This window comes from Hesperophylax consimilis, chromosome 21 (genome assembly GCF_061612785.1).
Source record: "Hesperophylax consimilis isolate HC1 chromosome 21, BYU_Hcon_1.0, whole genome shotgun sequence".
Classification (NCBI taxonomy): Eukaryota; Metazoa; Arthropoda; class Insecta; order Trichoptera; family Limnephilidae; genus Hesperophylax; species Hesperophylax consimilis.
In genome coordinates this window covers 5,245,790-5,270,446 of record NC_142856.1, presented here as the reverse complement: position 1 = coordinate 5,270,446, position 24,657 = coordinate 5,245,790, and positions in this window count along the sequence as shown.

Below are 24,657 nucleotides of genomic sequence, written 5' to 3'. Positions count from 1 at the left end.
AGAGTAATAGAATACGGAGTACTGTCACTAAGTTTTCCTTCATACTCTTATGTTGCTGTCTCACATTATTTTATATAATAATCAGTATGAATAATAAATTGTATTTATTAAAATAATAGGTGATTTTTGAGTACATGCGAATGGAAAGAATCTCAGATTTGGTCTTTGCATATCTCAAAAGAACAGAAAGGAGCAACAAAGCGACGGGGATTTTTGGCAGCCGGTGACAACTTGTCTGACTGACGGGCTTATGTGCGATACTAAACGTAGGAAATCGTTAAAAATTAAATTACAGCCAACAACTAGTGCATGGTCGGTAACCATCGAATAATACAACACGATTGTCACATCACTTCCGCCATCATTATTCCTAAGAGGGTCGAGAACACGGCTACCATAGGCACTTTAAAGAATATCTGTGGTAACCCGGACAGGGTCTATAATGGGACACTTCAGACAGTGAAATGCGTGGCAAGCACGTCGTTTGCTCTTGGGTTGACGTGATAACGTTAATTTTGCCAAAGAAACTTTGGATTTGAGACGGGAGTTACCTGCAATCCCTACAGAAAGAAGAACACGTCCTAGCACCTTGATTTATTCAAAGGAATTTCTAAAAATATGATTCGAGAAATGAGGTGACATTTCATTTTTTTATTTCTTGGAAGATGTTTAGCTAAAATTGTCCAGAATCACATAATATATCAAATGTATGGTTCCTTATTCCTCGGTCCATAGGAATTAGCGCAGAAATGATTTTTAAAATCGTATTAATTGATCACAAGTAAATTCCTAAAAGAAGTTATCTGGAATATTTTAATATTTAACTATTGAAGGTAATATAAACGATTTTTAAACGAAAATTTAAAACAGAAAAAATTGAAAATGTTTCTCAGGAGCTTCGTCTTGTTGGGGCGCTCTTCTACCAACTGCGCTTATGGGAGCCTATTTCCTTCGATCATATTTAAATGTATTATACTTCGAATAAGAAATACCAACATTATATTTATTTTTCACAGCACATTTTTATTGGCTGCTAACTTTATGTATGATGGCAAGATTCAACTCGAACTAAATGTTATTTATTTAGTGCATTGTAAAAATTTATCCTATTAGAGACAGATCAGAGCCCTTGCAATGTGACGGTCCTGGTTTCAAATCCCAGATCAATTACATGCGACCGTATCTTTTTATGATTTTTCTTTTTCAAATTTCGTTTAAAAATTTCTAATATTATCTTCAATAATTGAATATTACAATTTGAGGTTTTACTCATTAATTTATTCCAAAAATAAAAATATGGAATTTATAGCTTAATCTTATTTTTTTTAATTCATAGGAATGAAAAATGACAACTAATCTCTCACCTTGTAAACAATTATTGCTAAACAAAACTGGAAAATAACTAAAAACATACACAACAAGCAACTACAAACACAAAATTTGGGCAAAAAAGCTTCCTGTACTATGTTACTAAACTCTGCAACAAAATCCCACTTTCATTAAAAACTTACAACAATAATCTAACGATTTAATCTCAAATGAATAGTTGGATACACAACATAGGGAGATCAGATAATATACTGACACCAAATACAGACTGAAACCGATACCACTCAACTGCACAATAAAAAACAGCTTGTAATATATTAATCATACAACTAAATTTTAATCATATATAAATGAAATCTTCAGCATGGGAGATCGCAGTGAGGATATCATTATAGGCATTTGTTACAAAAACTTTTTATTATTATAATCATTGTAACACTTTTCTGTTCACATTAATTAAACAAAATCAAATTTGTATTGTTAATGAAATAAATTAGAACACTTTGTTTTTACCACAAAATCTTTATTCTTTAAAAATCGACATGTTTCGAGAACGATGTTCTCTTCGTGAGGACATACATTGTACTAAAACTGAAAAATAAATTGTAAAATAAATAACATAAACATAAATTTGTAAAAAAACAATTTATGTCCTGATGAAGAGAACATCGTTCTCGAAACATGTCGATTTTTATAAAATAAAGATTTTCGTGGTAAAAACAAGGTGTTTTGATTTATTTCATTAATACAATGTTGCCATAAAGTAAATTTGAAAAATTTTAAGAAAAATTTTAGTATTATTTTAATTATCATATTAATTTAAGCTTAGCATAAAGAAAGATTTCGTTCGTTTCAGAGGATTAAAAATTTATTTTTTTAATTGGTTAGCATAAAACATAAAGAAAGATTTCGTTCGTTTCAAAGGATTAACAAATTTATTTTTTTTAATTGGTTAGCATAAAACTTCAATATTTCAGTTACATCTTTTTTAATTATAAAATAAAATCCTTCATCTTTTGTTTTATATATACAACACAACATACTATTACGTTTTTGTAAATTTTATTTCTCTTATTCCACATTTATCTCAATGACTAATTTATTTTTCGGAAACAAACAGATTTCCAATAAACCTCACAGTCATGCATTTAAACCAGATTATATAAAATACTTTTTGATTTTTCTGTACACATCCCCAGAGTCCTACTTACCCCAAAATCCAATGAAATCACTTATATTGCTCCGCTCTATTTATTAAATTTAGTACTCCCTTCCCCTCCCCTTCCTCCCTCCTTCACCACCCGGAATGACCACGTAGGTTTGTTTGGAACGCCATAGAAAACCTCATAAATAACGTTGTTGTTTACTCTGAGATCGTTAAACCGGGATAGTATTATGGAGCTTTCCTACAGTGGAGGTTGCTTTCATATGCACTGTAAAGTAGATATCACAAAAGTCCCAACTGCTCCCAACCGTCTGGAGCCAGTTGAACTATGGCATTCCCAATAGGGTATTTGCACAAACCATGAATATCGTTAAAAATGTGTAGAAAATTAAAAAAAAATTTTTAAATTCTTGTCGTTTATAAAAAATGTAGTATTTTAAATTTTCACGTGAAGAAAACATTTGTGGGTAATTAATTACAATAAAATAACTTTATTTTTAACACCACTTTATTGTATAAACATTTTCAATATGTAAAACCAACCGGTTTCGGTTCACCCTGGTCCTTCATCAGGGTTATATAAAAACATTTTTTAATATGTTTTTATATAACCCTGATGAAGGTCCAGGTTGAACCAAAACCGCTTGGTTTTATGTATTATTTTAATATCTTCATTCGTAATTATTGATTTTAAAAACGATATAAATCTGCACATTTGGAAATGGTTCCAATTGGCTACAACTTCAATATGACGTAGAAAACGCACATTGCCTGGTAAGACGGCTATCACCAACGTTGCCAGGCGTGACGTCAACTCTGCAATTTTTTCGAATAAAAACGAATATGCCGCTTTGGCAGCAAATCGAAAATGGTACATTTTATGGAAATTTTATTCATCAACATAAAAAAAATAACTAAATAATTTTTCGATAAAAAAAAACAGTGAAAATACTTTATTGGGGTATATTGTGAGGCTTGAGGTAATAGGAAAGAGAAATAGAATGAATAGATGAAGGTTGAGAAATTCCTTTTTTAACAGATCTGGGCACCAAACACTGCTAAAGCCATTTCAAGCAATTTTTAAAATCTATCACCTTGAAACGTTCCAAATATTCCAATATGTTATTTTTAATTGTAATTATAACTCTCCCATTTTTAAATATATCTATTTGAAATTCACTTCTGTTTTTGGTAACGAATGCACGAATGAATGCAAACCTTGGAAGAGGTAATTAACCCACTACACATCATCCGATCAAGCTGAAACTCGGCAAATAAACTCGATGTCAAATAAAACGCATTTTCTCAACGTTTAGTGGCATACACGCACAAACACAGTAAATGAGATGAAAGTTGGCGTAACTAAGTCGTGCCGTTCGAAGCGTAGGATCGTGGCGGAGAGTCGAAACGCTTTCACCACGTAATGAAATAGATTTATTATAGTTTAGTATAGGTTTTAAACATACGACAACTCCATCTAAAATTTTTGCTAATGCATTTCTTGTTTAAATATAAAAAAAAAAACTCTCTTACAACACAACTACACAACCAGAACAATAACCAACGGTCACTACAAAGTACCTTCGATACATACCACGTCAGCTCAAAGACAATTTTTCTTCCTAGCTCCTAAAACCTTTAACCTTATCCCTGAAAACCTAAAAACCGTGAGACAACCCCATTCCAATAAATTAGGAAATGGATCTTTACACACGGAATACATTACAACTACAATACCTATTCATTCTACACTCTATCAATTTAATAACCTTTCAGACAAAACATAATAATATATCCTTATTCTCTAACTTAGCGGTATAGTATGTATATAATTAATTAGTGTGATCTATTTACTAATAATTTCTCAAATTTTTCATTTTCTTATAATTCTCTAACTGCTCTATCCTCTTTTTGCAACCCAAAATAGCTATAAATCATTTTTCTTTTTTATATTATAGTAATGTATAGATTCTATGTCCGTAAACGGTAAAATTCACCCGCCATAACACAGGGTCATCCCTAGCATGGAGGGTGAAATTTCACAAAAAACCACATGTACACTCTAAATCACGTATCAATAAAATAAAATTAAAATAAATAGTGACTAGATTTTTTTGTTATTTAGTAACGGCATCCACTCTTATTCGAAAATCTGGAGTTGTAACAATAAAAAGTCAACCCAATTCCCGGAACTGTTCCCGATGCGAAGGACCGAGGCTCGGATTGTTCGGTTATACTGGAAATTTGGGCGGAAGGCTTCCAATAAGCTTTAATCACATTCAGTATCCTAGCATTTTCAATAAAGTATTGTTAAGTTCCTGCCTACATTACATACCTTTAGGACATTCTTGTAATAAACGAGAGTAGGGACGTACTTGACTTACTTTGACTTGTGATTACTGATATTATTTGGAGTAAAAAATTAAATGAATTTTTTTTTCACACATCGTCACTGGCCACTTTGTAAAATTCCTATCGATTTATGTTATTTGTGAAAAAAAAAACATAAAAAATTTCACAAAAATTTCATTTAGAATTTTTACTCCAAATAATGTCAGAAATCACTGTTTAAAGTAAGTAAAATACGTCACTTAATACCCTGTATACAATATGAAGTGCTTTGTTTTTTTATTGAATCGAATGAAGCATAGAGAGGAAAACAAAACTGAGCGAATTAGGACTCCACTGTATGAGTTGGTTTTAGAAGGTGCTGATTGGATAAGCCTTTGCAACAAACTCGAAGGACCAGTCCCATAATTAAGTCATCTTTGATAGGGGACAATTAATTTCTAAGCATCCGCGAAATTTGATGGACAGTATTCCTCTGTATTTTAAATCTAGGCTTCTTGAACATAAGATAAGTCCAGATTTGAGTATAGGAGAAAAAAGACTCACCCGTCGCGGGGCTACAATATATGCCAGATAATTTACTAGTGATAATAATGTAAAATTAACAATTTTTTTCCTGTTTGAGGTATACTGCGAGTTTAAAAAGTAGGTTTTGACATTTTCTTCTTTTTAAAACTAGTATTTAGGTCCCTATCCTATCCATCAAGTTTTTATAAGGCGAATGCATTCTTATCTACTCCCATATATACTTTTTTTTATTTATTTTTTTTTATTATTTATTGAGTTAGTTTATACATTTGAATATAAACTAATATAAACAAGATCATATTTCATTTTGTAATTTTACATATTTTTACAATAAATATAACATTTCTTTTTAAATACATTCATTCTTCCTTCATTCTTCAGACTTTCAGGCATTTCATCATATATTTTTAGTCCTTTGTACATTAGGCAGTTCTGTGATTTTGTTTTTTTCATATGTGGCAATCTAATCCTATTTACATTTCTGGTTTCGTAATTATGAACATCTCTATTAAAAACAATTTCATCCTTAAAATATTTTGGCATTTGGTTGTTCATGATTTTATGTACAAAAATTAACACATTAAATAATAGTCTCTTTTTAATAGAAATCCAATTTAGCTGTTCTCTCATTTGATCTATGCTTGCGTATTTTCCTTTTCCTAGTATACATCTCATAGCTCTATTCTGTATAACATCTAGCTTGTTCAAGTTTCCTTCATTGGCCAAATACAACACAGTAGAGCAATAATCTAAATGTGGAGCAACTATAGTTTTATAAATCAGCTCTGTAGTGTTTCCATTTAGTTTATTTCTTAATCTTCTAAGAAAATTGACTTTTTTAGATACCTTCTTTAGCACATATTCAAAATTTGCTGCGAAAGTTAGTTTTGAATCTAGTATCACACCCAGGTACTTAATTTCCTTTACTTTTTCAATTTTTTCGCCATTAATTGTCTACTACTGCGCAAACAAAAACTATAAGATTTTTATCTCTTATTTAATCTCTTTCATTGTTTTATTTTCATGTATATATTTATATGTCTCTGTATGTAATTATCTTTAGTTAATATAATAAGCCCTGATGAAGCTTGAGATAAGCGAAACCCACTTGGCTGTCATTGATAATTTTGAAATAAAAAGTGGTGTCTTACAAAGTGTGTTTTTTCAATTAACTATAAGATTAATTTATGTTTTTTACACTAAATTGAAATATTTACAGAGCTTAGTTTGTTAAATATCACCGCAAGGTGTTTTAAAACCCAAAAATCATGAATAAAATAATATATATTTTTAATTTTATTTCAAAGAAAATTTACATTGGTACATTTTGAATGTTATTTCGACCGCCATGATAGGGATGTAGGGATGCCCCTGTGTTATGGCAGGTGAAGTTTACAGATTGAAGAATTTAATAATATTCATAATAGTTTGCTACAATTCCGATTCAGTTAATATTTTATGTGATAAATACTTAATTAAATATTGAGGAATGTAAGAAATGTGTGGAGGGAGATTAGGGGGTTGAAGTGTAGAATGTATGGGTGATGTAGTTGAAATGTATTTCAGATGTTAGGATCCATAGAGTTATTAGTGTTTTGAAAGTGGAGTGGAGTTTTTTTTTTTAGGATATCAGGGAGAAGATTGAAGGTTTTGGGAGCTAGATATGTAGGTGAATTGTTTTTGTGCTGATGTAGTATGTGGTTTAGGTACATTGTAGTGTCGTATGGTTATATTTCTGGTGGTATGGTTTTTATTGTATTTGTTCAAAAAATGTTTTAGCATAAATTTTTAAGGGAGTTGACGTATATTTAAGACACTATACTCAATAACAAGTCGGATTTAGCAATATCTTGTCGGTCGCTTATTACTTTTTAATGGAGTTGATGTATATTTAAGACACTATACTCAATAACAAGTCGGATTTAGCAGTATCTTGTCGGTCGCTTATTACTTTTTAATGGAGTTGACGTATATTTAAGACACTATACTCAATAACAAGTCGGATTTAGCAATATCTTGTCGGTCGCTTATTACTTTTTAATGGAGTTGACGTATATTTAAGACACTATACTCAATAACAAGTCGGATTTAGCAGTATCTTGTCGGTCGCTTATTACTTTTTAATGGAGTTGACGTATATTTAAGACACTATACTCAATAACAAGTCGGATTTAGCAGTATCTTGTCGGTCGCTTATTACTTTTTAATGGAGTTGACGTATATTTAAGACACTATACTCAATTATAAATCGGATTTAGCAATATCTTGTCGGTCGCTTATTACTGTTATAAATACCCCAAATGATTATACCGTATGCTAATATGGATTGGAAGAAAGCATAGTATCCTGATTTAAGTGTTGTAGGAGTAAGGATATTTCTGAGAGTTCGAAACACATAAGATAGCTTGCAAAGGCTGGGAGTTTGTGCTGACTATGTGCTGATCCCAACGTATATGTTGATCAATCATTACTACCAGATATTTTATATTGGTGACTTGTGCCAAGTGTATTATTCACATTTTTAATGATAAACTAATGTTTATAAGACATTTTTATGCATAGCACAAAGGATTACAAATTATTATAATCAATAATTATTTGCCTGAAATATTAGTAAGTTATTAGTTAGAGCAGCTGACCGGCAATCAGAAGGTTGCGAGTTCAATTTCCGTCGGCGGCATTTATTGTTTCTCAAGAGATTTTTACATTTTGTATTGGTATTTCAGGTGAATTGCATGCAATAATTTGTTTTTAAATTACCAACCAAAGCCGATAACTAAACGCCAAGGTTATCTGTGTTATTCATATTTCGATTTTGAAAAGATCAAAACCGTCGTAACGATCGTAACCAGGGCCGACTAGAATAAAAACCTGGGCGCGCAAATGCCAAATTATAATGTCAAAAACATTTAACTTCACGAATAGTAATAATTGCCCCCGTTTACAAATAATCGTTGCGCGATGGCACTGACTTGATCACGTGACTCTTCAAAATCCTTCACGCGCTATGGTCTGTTCTGTATGTAGTTTTGATCAAAACGCTTTGACGTCATACTATACCTATCGGAACGCCATTGCAGATTAATGTGAATAAATTAATGAATATTAAAATCGTATGACGCGTTTAGCACCCCAAATTAGGTTTTTTTAAGGAGAAAATCTGTATAATGTGCTTTGAAAACAATACTTGCAAATTAAACGATGACTATTGAAATATAAAACTGAAAAGTTAAATGGTATACCTCAATGTACTCTCTAAAGATACGAGTCTTAAGTTTCGCTTTGAAATCCGTTGAGTCGGTCTTAGGCCAGCGCCACACTTGACGGAAATTCTAAAAGATATTGCTAAATCCGATTTATAATTGAGTATAGTGTCTTAAATATACGTCAACTCCATTAAAAAGTAATAAGCGACCGACAAGATACTGCTAAATCCGACTTGTTATTGAGTATAGTGTCTTAAATATACGTCAACTCCATTAAAAAGTAATAAGCGACCGACAAGATATTGCTAAATCCGACTTGTTATTGAGTATAGTGTCTTAAATATACGTCAAATCCATTAAAAATTAATAAGCGACCGACAAGATATTGCTAAATCCGACTTGTTATTGAGTATAGTGTCTTAAATATACGTCAACTCCATTAAAAAGTAATAAGCGACCGACAAGATATTGCTAAATCCGACTTGTTATTGAGTATAGTGTCTTAAATATACGTCAAATCCATTAAAAATTAATAAGCGACCGACAAGATATTGCTAAATCCGACTTGTTATTGAGTAAAGTGTCTTAAATATACGTCAAATCCATTAAAAATTAATAAGCGACCGACAAGATATTGCTAAATCCGACTTGTTATTGAGTATAGTGTCTTAAATATACGTCAACTCCCTTAAAAATTTATGCTAAAACATTTTTTGAACAAATACAATAAAAACCATACCACCAGAAATATAACCATACGACACTACAATGTACCTAAACCACATACTACATCAGCACAAAAACAATTCACCTACATATCTAGCTCCCAAAACCTTCAATCTTCTCCCTGATATCCTAAAAAAAGAAACTCCACTCCACTTTCAAAACACTAATAACTCTATGGATCCTAACATCTGAAATACATTTCAACTACATCACCCATACATTCTACACTTCAACCCCCTAATCTCCCTCCACACATTTCTTACATTCCTCAATATTTAATTAAGTATTTATCACATAAAATATTAACTGAATCGGAATTGTAGCAAACTATTATGAATATTATTAAATTCTTCAATCTGTAAACTTCACCTGCCATAACACAGGGGCATCCCTACATCCCTATCATGGCGGTCGAAATAACATTCAAAATGTACCAATGTAAATTTTCTTTGAAATAAAATTAAAAATATATATTATTTTATTCATGATTTTTGGGTTTTAAAACACCTTGCGGTGATATTTAACAAACTAAGCTCTGTAAATATTTCAATTTAGTGTAAAAAACATAAATTAATCTTATAGTTAATTGAAAAAACACACTTTGTAAGGCACCACTTTTTATTTCAAAATTATCAATGACAGCCAAGTGGGTTTCGCTTATCTCAAGCTTCATCAGGCCTTATTATATTAACTAAAGATAATTACATACAGAGACATATAAATATATACATGAAAATAAAACAATGAAAGAGATTAAATAAGAGATACAAATCTTATAGTTTTTGTTTGCGCAGTATATATGGGAGTAGATAAGAATGCATTCGCCTTATAAAAACTTGATGGATAGGAACTTCAGTATGAAATCCTGCATTTATCTTACATACCCAATGTACCCATCCTAAAATGTCACCATGACCTAAATACTAGTTTTAAAAAGAAGAAAATGTCAAAACCTACTTTTTAAACTCACAGTATACCTCAAACAGGAAAAAAATTGTTAATTTTACATTATTATCACTAGTAAATTATCTGGCATATATTGTAGCCCCGCGACGGGTGAGTCTTTTTTCTCCTATACTCAAATCTGGACTTATCTTATGTTCAAGAAGCCTAGATTTAAAATACAGAGGAATACTGTCCATCAAATTTCGCGGATGCTTAGAAATTAATTGTCCCCTATCAAAGATGACTTAATTATGGGACTGGTCCTTCGAGTTTGTTGCAAAGGCTTATCCAATCAGCACCTTCTAAAACCAACTCATACAGTGGAGTCACTATTTCGCTCAGTTTTGTTTTCCTCTCTATGCTTCATTCGATTCAATAAAAAAACAAAGCACTTCATATTGTATACAGGGTATTAAGTGACGTATTTTACTTACTTTAAACAGTGATTTCTGACATTATTTGGAGTAAAAATTCTAAATGAAATTTTTGTGAAATTTTTATGTTTTTTTTTTCACAAATAACATAAATCGATAGGAATTTTACAAAGTGGCCAGTGACGATGTGTGAAAAAAAAATTCATTTAATTTTTTACTCCAAATAATATCAGTAATCACAAGTCAAAGTAAGTCAAGTACGTCCCTACTCTCGTTTATTACAAGAATGTCCTAAAGGTATGTAATGTAGGCAGGAACTTAACAATACTTTATTGAAAATGCTAGGATACTGAATGTGATTAAAGCTTATTGGAAGCCTTCCGCCCAAATTTCCAGTATAACCGAACAATCCGAGCCTCGGTCCTTCGCATCGGGAACAGTTCCGGGAATTGGGTTGTCTTTTTATTGTTACAACTGCAGATTTTCGAATTAGAGTGGATGCCTTTACTAAATAACAAAAAAATCAAGTAACTATTTATTTTTATTTTTTATTGATACACAATTTAGAGAGTACATTTGGTTTTTTGTGATATTTCACCCTCCATGCTAGGGATGACCCTGTGTTATGGCGGGTGAATTTTACAGTTTGCGGACATAGAATCTATACATTCGCTGGCCTTAGGCTAGCGCCACACTTGACGGAAATTCCGTCGCGGAAATTCCGCTGGAGTCAATCCGTTGGTTACGTTGCAGCCACACTGAATATTCAGTGGCGGATTATCAGTCGACTGCCAACGCTTATACAGCGTGGTCGTAATGGATCCGATAGAAGTGATAGCTATTTATGAGGCATTAGAAGAAGAAAGAAAAAGAAAGCATAAATATTGGGTTCACCCCATAAATACTCTTCGACTAGAAATTAGGCAATTTCATACCTTGTATATGCAACTAAGAAATTATCCAGATAAAGTATTCGAATATTATCGAATGTCCATACAATCATTTGATGTATTGCTGAATTTAACGAAGGACTATATTACCAAGCAAAATACAAAACTTAGAACGGCTATATCTCTCCCAAAGGCAAACTCTATTTTGCACTTCGATAATAAATCTTTCAGTGTCGAACATCCTGTGCGTCCGTCGCCGCCGCGTGTTATCCGCCAAATGTGGCGCGATGCCTTCAAACACTTGGAATGCGACTTTGCCGATCTTCCGCCGACGGAAGATCGGTGCGCGGAGGACGGAACAGACGCGAGTGTCGGCGGTCCGCCACGGAGCGACGGATTGTCCGCGACGGAACGACCGATCTTCCGCGTAGTGTGCCCGCTATTTGTAATTTATATGCAATTACATGTATTGGCGTTCCGTCGCGGAAGTTACGCGACGGAATTTCCGTCAAGTGTGGCGCTAGCCTTAGAGTTGTAATTAAGTAAATTAGTTTAGTACATTGAGATACACCATGCCGTACAAAAACTCATTTGCTGTGAGGAAAACGGAAATCGTATAATTTACCCCATTCCAAAGATATTGATGAATATTTAAAAAGCATTTAGAACCAAGGAAATCATTATGCTGAGCATGGGTGCGAACATTCTTGTACCTGTGCAAAGTTTTTTTTAAAAAGGGTTTTCAAATTGGGAGACGGGTGTGGGTACCGCTGCCCCGGAAACCATTTTTAAATAACCAACACTTCTACCGTAAACTAAACTAGGTCGCCCAAAGAGGTTCGCAACGTAAGATTCATGGGGTTTATTGGATGAAGTTTGTTTGGGTTTTGGCGATAGATGCGTCTGACAACCAATTGCGTGGCAGGCCGGATCGGCAGAGACTAGTTGAGGGAAGCATTTTAACCTCTCTAGCACCATTCTCTCAGAACATCGCCTTGCAACGCAGTAGGATGGATGGATTCATCCCATCATTCTTTCACTCCTGGACCCATTGACCTCCAGATTCCTACCCACCTCTTACACCCTTTTCTTTTCTTGAACAGACCCTCCGCACAACATCCCCAAAGACGACATAGGCCCTGATGGGTATTATTTTTCTCAGGGCAACATGTGTGGATCTAATGTAAAAAAAAAAAATATTAACAAGAGGTCTTTGGGGAACCGAGGGGGAGTGGAGAGGAGAGTTGAAGTTACATCGGTGGACTCTTCTTTTGTGGGGCCTGATCCTTCAGATAATTTATAAGATCCTCGAGAGGCGGGACATGAGACATCTTCCCGGAACCTGCAATCAAACTCAAAAGATTGAGGAGGAATTGGAGACAATAGGCCAATGGTCCGAGTGCTTATGGAAACTGTCCGTATATCTTTAATTGCCTACTGTCCACACGCGTTCCATATATATAGTATATGTGTGTGTGTGTGTGTGTGTGTGTGTGTGTGTGTGTAGGTGTATCTGAGAGTATGTGTATGTGTTTATGGATGAATGTGTTTGTGTGTATGTATATATAAATAAAAATAATTTATATTATAATAATAAAACATCCTGGAATAAAAATTATTATTATTATTATATAAAGGTACATGTGTTTATTTATACACATACCTTATTTTTAAACATCAATGTACAATAATCATAAAAAAAATTAAAAAACCCAACTTACATTTATATAAGAACATTAAACAAATACACATAAATACTTGTATCACTTAATCATAACCACGTAAATACCTCAGCACAGGTTCTCCCAGTGAGGTGTTCACGAAACATATAACATTACCCACAACAGTGTCACCTACTCAAACCTACCAAACATTAATATATTTATTTATATATTATTTACAAAATGTAGACACTGTAATGTATTTATAGAAATAAATAAATCATCTCATCTTTAATAAATGCACAAATAAAACCACGTTGATTATAAATGGTGGTCTCTCACCGGAGACCACAATATAATATATCACTGTTGTGGTCATTAAGATTATTTTTAAATACATCTGTTTGAATTTAATTTTTGTTTTCGGTAATGAATTAATGGTAATTTCGGAAGCGGAAATTAACCCACTTCCCGATATCCGATCGAGCTGAAACTCAGCAGATAGATTCGTTTTCAATGACAATGAATTCTGTCGACTTGGTGACAATCACGTAAACACGCGGACATCTTTGAAATCGGATGACATTACAGCAGTTAATATACGAAATAAATGTCAGTCCTGGCCGATCGGCATTTGGCAAGATTGGTAGAGTTTTCCATTTCATTTATCGTTTTTGATAACAATGTATTCTATCAACTTTAGGTGGCAATCATGTATACACACGCGAAAGTATACTATTTCTTTGAAATCGGATTATATTAGAGCATATTCGATATATAATAAGCAGAGCATACAGGCTTCTCGGCTTCGTAATCAGAAACTCATATCCGTTTCGTAATACAAAAACACTGACGTTTTTATATAACACACTACTCCTAAGTGTACTGGAATCAAACTCGATCATCTGGGCTCCACATGAATTAACATACACTTTACGCATTGAAAGAGTCCATAAATTTTTTTTAAGGTTTTTATTCTCGCGGCTCTATGGACGTTACCCTTGGCTTTACCCATCGATTTATATATTAGACATGACCAATTACCACTCTCTAGAGACACGTAGAGGTATTGCTTTGCTTAAATATATTTTTCAACTAATAAACGGTCACTTATCTAATAATGAGATACTGGCCCAATTAATTTTTTTTTGTACCAGAGTCTCACTCTCGAGGACGTCATCACAATCTTCTATATAGTAAAGGAAGCCACACTAATTTATTTATGAACTCACCTGTGGAGAGAGCTACGTGTTTTTTGAATGCGGTAGATAAAAAAATTGTTTTATTTTTTGTGTCCTATAGCGCATTTGCGAGATTTTTGGCATTGCATACACACTGCATAAATAGTACAATTATAACGTCTTAGGCTATATTACCTGTAATTGTTATAAATAAATGTACAAATTATATACAAATAAATATATCTGACTGTTCTACCTGATCGGCATTTGGCTTAGGTGTTAGCGCAGTTGATTTAAGTTCATAGAAACAAAGGTACAATTATCAGTCAAACCATTTATTTTTTTCTTAAATTTCAAAAACTATTTAAAAAAGGAAGTTTTATTATATAAATACTTTGTTTTTTAATGGTTGATTTTTAATAAAGTGTATAACAATGATTTGCAGGATATTAAAACATTCGTTGTTGATTGATTCCGCATAAGTGAATTGAACGAATATGCATAATAACGCGAACCGCAATGTCATGTATTTTAGCAGTCGGCTACAACGTCTGCAACAGACAGTGTATTCTGCCTGATATTTGAATAATAATTATGGATGCATATTAATAATATCACCATACGAATAATTATTTGATTCAAGCATTACTTTTTTTTTTATTTATTTCACAAACCATTAATATAATATCTATTTCTGTTTTTTATATTACAAATTTTCGTTTCAAAATCGTTAGTATTATAATTACAATTTGAGGTTTTACTCGTAAAGTTAATCCATAAAAAAGGAATATTTTAGCTTATTCTAATAGTTTTCTTAGGATGGGTTGTTTTATAGAATTTGAACATTTATTTTATCAAATTCCAGCGTTCACTTGTGATTTCTGTGAATGTCCCATTCATGTTCTGTTATTATATCACTGTAGGCCAGTTACTTGACAAAACAAAAACAATGATAGAATTTGAAAAGAAGTTTTTACAGAACTTAAAAATTAAATTTGAAATTTGAAGAATTGTCCAAATTCTCTGAAACAAGCGGTCCTTAGTTTTATTTATCCTATTGTGCAAAACTGGTATGCATTAATGGAGTGCATAATCTATGGAGTGGAGTGTTTTGTCTACTGATCTCGACATGCCCTACGACACGGTGCTAATTCTTTGAAATATATTCGTGTAATATTTAAATAAAGTATTTTTAAAAATTATTTTTAACGGTGAGATAATCTTGAAAAAGTTATGAGGTTGATAAATGTTCGATGTTTTGTTTGTTATAATTAGTCTTCGGCAATAAGATAATTAATAATAAATAATAATAATTGAGATTTCTCTACATGAGGGAGTATGACTACTACGCGTGGCTCTATCCCACTGACTTTCTTTTGGGTATGCTCGGAATGAACTATCTACGGGTCAGGAGGGATGTGCGCATTGCTGCATATTTCTTTAGACTGATTCGTGGATGGTTTGAAAACTCGGTCATCATGGAGAGCATTCATTTCTATGTTCCCGATGGTTATCTACGCCACCGACAACATAGACTATTTTATCTCCCGGCCTGCAGAACTAACTTGCCAATGGTCATGCCTGTGGGGAGAGCAATCTTGCTGTTGAACAGAATCAATTCGGATATCGACTTGTTTTGCATCAATGAAGCTTCCTTTAAAAGGCAGTTCCAGTTACTGGTATATTTGATATACACACTGTTAATATTAATCTAAGAATTCTTATTATAAAAATATTAAAAACGCATTGAAATTACGAGTAACAATTTTGTAATGTTTTTGAAATGAATAAACAAAATTGAATTGACTTGAATTGAATTGAATAAGTACGTGCAAAGGAGGGATGAAGAGTTAGTTATATAGGTTTTATCGAAATCACCGGGAACAATTTCAAAATAGTAAGTTCACTAACATTGGAGCACGGAGACCACCATCACCAAATCTGGCAGTAGATAGATTTATTTATCTGTAAAGCTAGGTATTTCCAAGATTTTTCTTTTTCCCTGCCTTTATTCCGGCGGTGGTCTTAAAAGTTTATTATGGTTTCCGTTTTATCTTGCGTGGTTTTCGAGATAAACAACTTAAGTAAACTTGTTGGCAAAATGAGTTGCCAAGTTATAAATAAGTCTGTTCTTTCACCTCATTTTCGAAAACATGTTCCTTCCTGTTTTTGTTTTCAAATTTGTTCACATTTTATCTCGATAGAACTCGATTGGATGAACATTAAGCGCTGTTATATTTTGAACTTTAGTCGTAAAAATTCTCCGAATGCATAATCCATTAGTAATAAATTTGTAGATAACTTAGTTGAACATAAAGCTTGCACTGTGAAACTGTTATTTCGAAAGTTTTTTCCAAACGTCCCTCATAAAGCTATCATACTCAAATCGGAGATTGAAATATTTTTTTAATTGCTACATTACAGAAATAAATCTTAATAAAAATGCAACAATGTTTATTCTATTAACAATATTTATTGTTAATATATAATGTAGTATAATGAATAATCAAATTGATCTATCGCTTAGTCCGATTCTAGATATAATTTCAGTTAACTGCTCTGTTCTTCCTGAAAATCCCGTAATCACCCCTTCCAATTTATCCACCTCTCCCTCATACACCTAATTTTTTTTGTATAAATATGACAATTTTATATTGTAGATTAGTTTTTAATATTCTGCTGATGAAGGAAGGGTTCTTCCGAAACCGGTAGAGTTTAAATAAAATTAGTGGTAACTTACTACTTACTTTACTAAAAAAGTGGTAAAAAAACGAATTTATTAGTTTTTATTGTAAATTATGAAGAGCTACAAAGTTGATGTTAGGTTAGTTAAGTTAATTAACTTTTTTACGGGGGCTTTTGAAAGTAAAAAATTGTTACCAGCTACTTATGAAGTTGTTAACAGCTTCAGATCGATGCATAAAAATAATTTGTAATTTTCTTTCTTTTCAGGTGCAGTGTTGTTAAGAAGTGAAATAAACTAGTCATTAGCTTTAATTCTACATAATACATAATATCAAAATGTAGAAAACTATATTATTTTAAACAAAAATAAAACCATAAAATTTTTAAAAAAATCTTACGTAGCTAAAATAATGCTAAATAACAATGACAAAACATTAGATTAAATTCTAAAAAGTCATTACCTAAATTCTTTCAACTGTTTAGTGTATATATTAATGAATAGTGTATATAACATGAATTAGTTATTTAACAACATCTGTAAAATAGAAGCAATTAATTTGCGAAACAAAATAAAAATTTGAAAAAAAATCTTGCAAGTGAAGTGTAATTAAAATTTTCAATAAAAATGGCGTGTCCCTTCCGTCGAGCCTCCTCTCAACAGCAGATGACCAATGGTACCCCCGGTGGTTCCAGGACCTCCATTTCCGGAAGGATCGAAGGCTTGCAGTCCCGGCAGAGCTCCTTTCATTTCGTGGGAGATGAACACGGGGAGGATTTGAACACGCTTAACCTCAAACATTTGAGTGCGGCGTTGCAGATTCTAACGTGTCCAAAGGTAGGAGAAATTTAAATTTGGGTACTTTCCTGTGTATTACTTAAACAGTAGTATTGATGTTTTCCGAAAGATTGCGCTAGTCGTTTTACGGAGATAGCCGAATACTACCGAGTGCCTCCGAATGCTAAGCGGGCGGACACAGTTGGCTAATTTATGTAGCTTCGTTTTCGTGAATTATATGAATTACCTCAAGGGCGCTGTCTAACTGCAAACAGACCAGTCGCGCATAGTGCTACAGAAATTTCACACTTGTATCTTTATACATATTTTGTTTTAATAGAACGGAGACGGCTTACATATAGTTCCCGTGAGCACTTAGGCCATAGGCCCATTGTGCTATCTCCCATTTTACCTCAATCCTTTAACAGTCACCCCGTCCTATTTATAAAGTTCACCAGGGTTGTCATTTGTGGGTTCCCAGGTTTCATCTCTCCTCTCCTTGATTCCTTGAAGGCCCTACAAGTGAAGAGAGCCTCATCTCTCCTCTCCATTCCCCTTTGGTTCCGAATCGTGATATTAAATATATCAGTATTGTACATTGAACTACGTGTGTAATTGAGATCATTACATAACGTAAACCGTTTCTTTTTTTCAATGCGACTTGTGCAAAAGAAACAGTAAAAATAAACCAATTAATGAAATAATATATTGCTTTAGTAATGTAATATCGTTTTTATATACGTTTAAGTGATGTGTCTGAAACAAGGAAGAATTGAAAAATGTACTTAAAAAATAATTTTAACAGTACAACGACATCTCAAAATAATAATTATTGAGTCTGAAAAAAGAAATTATGAATTTTTTTATTTTTTATATATACAATAATATTATTATTGGGTTTATAAAAACAGTTTATTTTTAAACAAGTTCTGCTGTGTAATTATTATTACGCGTGACAGCTGTTTCGCCCTCTGAAGGCATTATCAAACTGTGGGTAGCCCACTTACAGACGATAAATTTATATTATTTCTAGGTAGGTATTTTAATTTCATTTACTGATTTCTTAATTGATTTCTAAGTAAAATATCAAAAATTATTAATGGTTATTACCCCAGCAAAGTTTCCCCAATTAGTGTAATGTTTAAATTTGACTGAATGTCTTTATGTTAGTTATTCCCAAACGATGACTCATAGGGTTATTTTAATAGCATAATTAAGTACTTCATAGTGCACTCATATTTGCATTAGGTTTGAAGATATCTAGTAGGGGTGAACGAATTATATTTGTTTGTTCATTAATTAGAATAGCTTTTGGATTATTAGAGTTTTTGTTAATTTCTAACTGCTCTAAAAGATTCAGTTTACGGCCTTTATTTTGTATGTGTAACGGAGTTGGTTTATTATTATCATTAAGTGAGTGATTTTCATCTAGGAGATGTTTGGCAAATTGAGATTGTATTTTATTATTATTTTTAAAAGATCTTATATGTTCTTTAAACCTAGTGTTAAAGGACCGGCCCGTTTGTCCAACATAAACAGCGTTGCATTCGTCACACTGGAGTTTATAAATGCCACTATTTTGTAATTTGAGTACCTTACTTTTTGAGTTTTTAAGAGATGATCCTAAGTTGTTATTTGTGCGGAAGGCAATATCTAAACCACACTTTTTGAGGACTTTGGCAATTTTATTAGATGTCTGTCCGATGAATTCTAAACACCCGAATTTATTATTCGTCTTATTATTAGTCGTTGGGTAAATTAATTTAAGGTTATTTTTGTGTTTGTTATTATTAATTATTTTTTCAATGTCTCTACCCTTGAAGCCATTATTTTTAGCAATAGTTAGGATTGTATTTTTTTCCCTCTCGTATGCTTTCTTGTCAAGTGGGATATTAGTAAGCCTATGTACCATTGAGTGGTAGGCAGATAATTTATGTGACCATGGGTGTAAAGATTTATAATTAATGGTCGTATCTGTAAACGTAGGCTTACGGAAAATTTCAAACGTATGTTTATTATTTTCTCTACCGATAGTTAGGTCTAAAAAATTAATTTTATTATTACACTCTCTTTCAACCGTAAAGCAGATTTTACGGTTGATGGAGTTAGCAAATGTGACAAAAAGATCTAATTGTCTGTTGGTACCTTTCCAACAGACCAAAATGTCGTCAACATAACGAACATAGTATATTATGTGTTTGCTAAAGATTGAATTTAAAATTTGTTTTTCAATGTAATCCATGAATATTTCTGCAAGAAGTGGACTGAGGGGCGATCCCATTGGTAATCCGTCGTTTTGTTGATAGAATTTATCATTAAACTCAAAGTAGTTAGTTTCAACACAAATTTTAAATAGATCGAATAAGTCTTTTTTAGTAACTGGGTTTATATTAGATTCGTCTAAAATATCTTCAATGATTTTAAGGCATTCTTGAATAGGGATATTGCTAAAGAGACTGACCACGTCTAAAGATATGAACTGGCAATTGTGCGGTAGATTAATGTTTTTTATTTTATTTACAAGTTCGAGAGAATTTTTAACGCTATGTTTTGGGTAGAATTTAGTATGTTGTTTGAAAAGAAAGTTAAGTTTTTTGGCGAGTATTGTCGTTGGGGCGTTTATAAAAGAAACCACGGGACGTATGGGGATATTATCCTTGTGAATTTTAGGTTGTCCGTATAATGCAGGAGCCCTTGGATTCATCACCATTGCACTTCTTCTAGCGAATTTATTTGGGAATATTGATTGGCAATTATTTATTAGGTTGCGCACGTTTACTGAAATTTTGTCCGTTGGGTCCTTTTTTAAGATTTCAAAGTCTTCTGGTTTTAGGAATGCTTCTACTTTATTTAAGTAATCAATTTTGTTTAATATAACGACGGAATTTCCCTTATCCGCTTTAGTAATTGTGAGGTCGCTATTTTTAATTTTGGCTTTAATATCATTTAAAATTTCCGTTTCTTTTATATTGAATTTATTTTTATTTTTACTGGTTGATTTCAAAGTTTTTCTCAATATATCCGCTGTTATTTGTTTAGGTAAGCCATTATTTTTTATTTTAGACAGAGAAATTTCTGTGTCGATTGCCAAACATTCAATTTGTTTTTTAGTGATATCTGAATTTATTTTATATTTGAAGCCTTTATCTAGTAAATTTATTTCATCTTCTTCAAAAGTTTCACCTGATAGGTTAATAGTTTTTATATAAAACTCCGTGTTTGTATTACTTTGATATTCATTGACTTTTACATTTTTATTTTTAGATTCGACAAGTTTTTTAAGTTTATTTTCCTGAGTTTTGAATTTATCAGATATAATTCCGCCGATGTGTTCACGAGTATCGTAATCCAGGGTATCAAATTCCCATGGATGCAGTTTAAAAGTTAATTCCGAATGCAATACCTTGATGTAGTGAAGTATTGTGTCCCTTTTCCGACAACATTCCTTAGTCTCCTCCTTCAACCATATCCTCTGCGCTCGATGCACAGTTTTTATGGCTGCCGAGGATTTGCTTTTGGTAGAAATATGCACGTACTTGGGGATCACGTTTAACTTCAAACACTCTTGGTTAAACCAAAGGTTTTGCACTATTTTCCGATGTTTTAATTTTAATCGTCTGTAAAAAATCACTTGGGTAGCTATATCAGCAACCTTCAATTTATTTATTGTTATTAAGTTTAATTTGTAGAACTCCATTTTATTTTTTTATTTTTTATATATACAATAATATTATTATTGGGTTTATAAAAACAGTTTATTTTTAAACAAGTTCTGCTGTGTAATTATTATTACGCGTGACAGCTGTTTCGCCCTCTGAAGGCATTATCAAACTGTGGGTAGCCCACTTACAGACGATAAATTTATATTATTTCTAGGTAGGTATTTTAATTTCATTTACTGATTTCTTAATTGATTTCTAAGTAAAATATCAAAAATTATTAATGGTTATTACCCCAGCAAAGTTTCCCCAATTAGTGTAATGTTTAAATTTGACTGAATGTCTTTATGTTAGTTATTCCCAAACGATGACTCATAGGGTTATTTTAATAGCATAATTAAGTACTTCATAGTGCACTCATATTTGCATTAGGTTTGAAGATATCTAGTAGGGGTGAACGAATTATATTTGTTTGTTCATTAATTAGAATAGCTTTTGGATTATTAGAGTTTTTGTTAATTTCTAACTGCTCTAAAAGATTCAGTTTACGGCCTTTATTTTGTATGTGTAACGGAGTTGGTTTATTATTATCATTAAGTGAGCATTCATTAAGTGAGCATTTATTATCATTAAGTGAGCATTATTATCATTTATTATTATCATTAAAACTCTAATAATCCAAAAGCTATTCTAATTAATGAACAAACAAATATAATTCGTTCACCCCTACTAGATATCTTCAAACCTAATGCAAATATGAGTGCACTATGAAGTACTTAATTATGCTATTAAAATAACCCTATGAGTCATCGTTTGGGAATAACTAACATAAAGACATTCAGTCAAATTTAAACATTACACTAATTGGGGAAACTTTGCTGGGGTAATAACCATTAATAATTTTTGATATTTTACTTAGAAATCAATTAAGAAATCAGTAAATGAAATTAAAATACCTACCTAGAAATAATATAAATTTATCGTCTGTAAGTGGGCTACCCACAGTTTGATAATGCCTTCAGAGGGCGAAACAGCTGTCACGCGTAATAATAATTACACAGCAGAACTTGTTTAAAAATAAACTGTTTTTATAAACCCAATAATAATATTATTGTATATATAAAAAATAAAAAAATAAAATGGAGTTCTACAAATTAAACTTAATAACAATAAATAAATTGAAGGTTGCTGATATAGCTACCCAAGTGATTTTTTACAGACGATTAAAATTAAAACATCGGAAAATAGTGCAAAACCTTTGGTTTAACCAAGAGTGTTTGAAGTTAAACGTGATCCCCAAGTACGTGCATATTTCTACCAAAAGCAAATCCTCGGCAGCCATAAAAACTGTGCATCGAGCGCAGAGGATATGGTTGAAGGAGGAGACTAAGGAATGTTGTCGGAAAAGGGACACAATACTTCACTACATCAAGGTATTGCATTCGGAATTAACTTTTAAACTGCATCCATGGGAATTTGATACCCTGGATTACGATACTCGTGAACACATCGGCGGAATTATATCTGATAAATTCAAAACTCAGGAAAATAAACTTAAAAAACTTGTCGAATCTAAAAATAAAAATGTAAAAGTCAATGAATATCAAAGTAATACAAACACGGAGTTTTATATAAAAACTATTAACCTATCAGGTGAAACTTTTGAAGAAGATGAAATAAATTTACTAGATAAAGGCTTCAAATATAAAATAAATTCAGATATCACTAAAAAACAAATTGAATGTTTGGCAATCGACACAGAAATTTCTCTGTCTAAAATAAAAAATAATGGCTTACCTAAACAAATAACAGCGGATATATTGAGAAAAACTTTGAAATCAACCAGTAAAAATAAAAATAAATTCAATATAAAAGAAACGGAAATTTTAAATGATATTAAAGCCAAAATTAAAAATAGCGACCTCACAATTACTAAAGCGGATAAGGGAAATTCCGTCGTTATATTAAACAAAATTGATTACTTAAATAAAGTAGAAGCATTCCTAAAACCAGAAGACTTTGAAATCTTAAAAAAGGACCCAACGGACAAAATTTCAGTAAACGTGCGCAACCTAATAAATAATTGCCAATCAATATTCCCAAATAAATTCGCTAGAAGAAGTGCAATGGTGATGAATCCAAGGGCTCCTGCATTATACGGACAACCTAAAATTCACAAGGATAATATCCCCATACGTCCCGTGGTTTCTTTTATAAACGCCCCAACGACAATACTCGCCAAAAAACTTAACTTTCTTTTCAAACAACATACTAAATTCTACCCAAAACATAGCGTTAAAAATTCTCTCGAACTTGTAAATAAAATAAAAAACATTAATCTACCGCACAATTGCCAGTTCATATCTTTAGACGTGGTCAGTCTCTTTAGCAATATCCCTATTCAAGAATGCCTTAAAATCATTGAAGATATTTTAGACGAATCTAATATAAACCCAGTTACTAAAAAAGACTTATTCGATCTATTTAAAATTTGTGTTGAAACTAACTACTTTGAGTTTAATGATAAATTCTATCAACAAAACGACGGATTACCAATGGGATCGCCCCTCAGTCCACTTCTTGCAGAAATATTCATGGATTACATTGAAAAACAAATTTTAAATTCAATCTTTAGCAAACACATAATATACTATGTTCGTTATGTTGACGACATTTTGGTCTGTTGGAAAGGTACCAACAGACAATTAGATCTTTTTGTCACATTTGCTAACTCCATCAACCGTAAAATCTGCTTTACGGTTGAAAGAGAGTGTAATAATAAAATTAATTTTTTAGACCTAACTATCGGTAGAGAAAATAATAAACATACGTTTGAAATTTTCCGTAAGCCTACGTTTACAGATACGACCATTAATTATAAATCTTTACACCCATGGTCACATAAATTATCTGCCTACCACTCAATGGTACATAGGCTTACTAATATCCCACTTGACAAGAAAGCATACGAGAGGGAAAAAAATACAATCCTAACTATTGCTAAAAATAATGGCTTCAAGGGTAGAGACATTGAAAAAATAATTAATAATAACAAACACAAAAATAACCTTAAATTAATTTACCCAACGACTAATAATAAGACGAATAATAAATTCGGGTGTTTAGAATTCATCGGACAGACATCTAATAAAATTGCCAAAGTCCTCAAAAAGTGTGGTTTAGA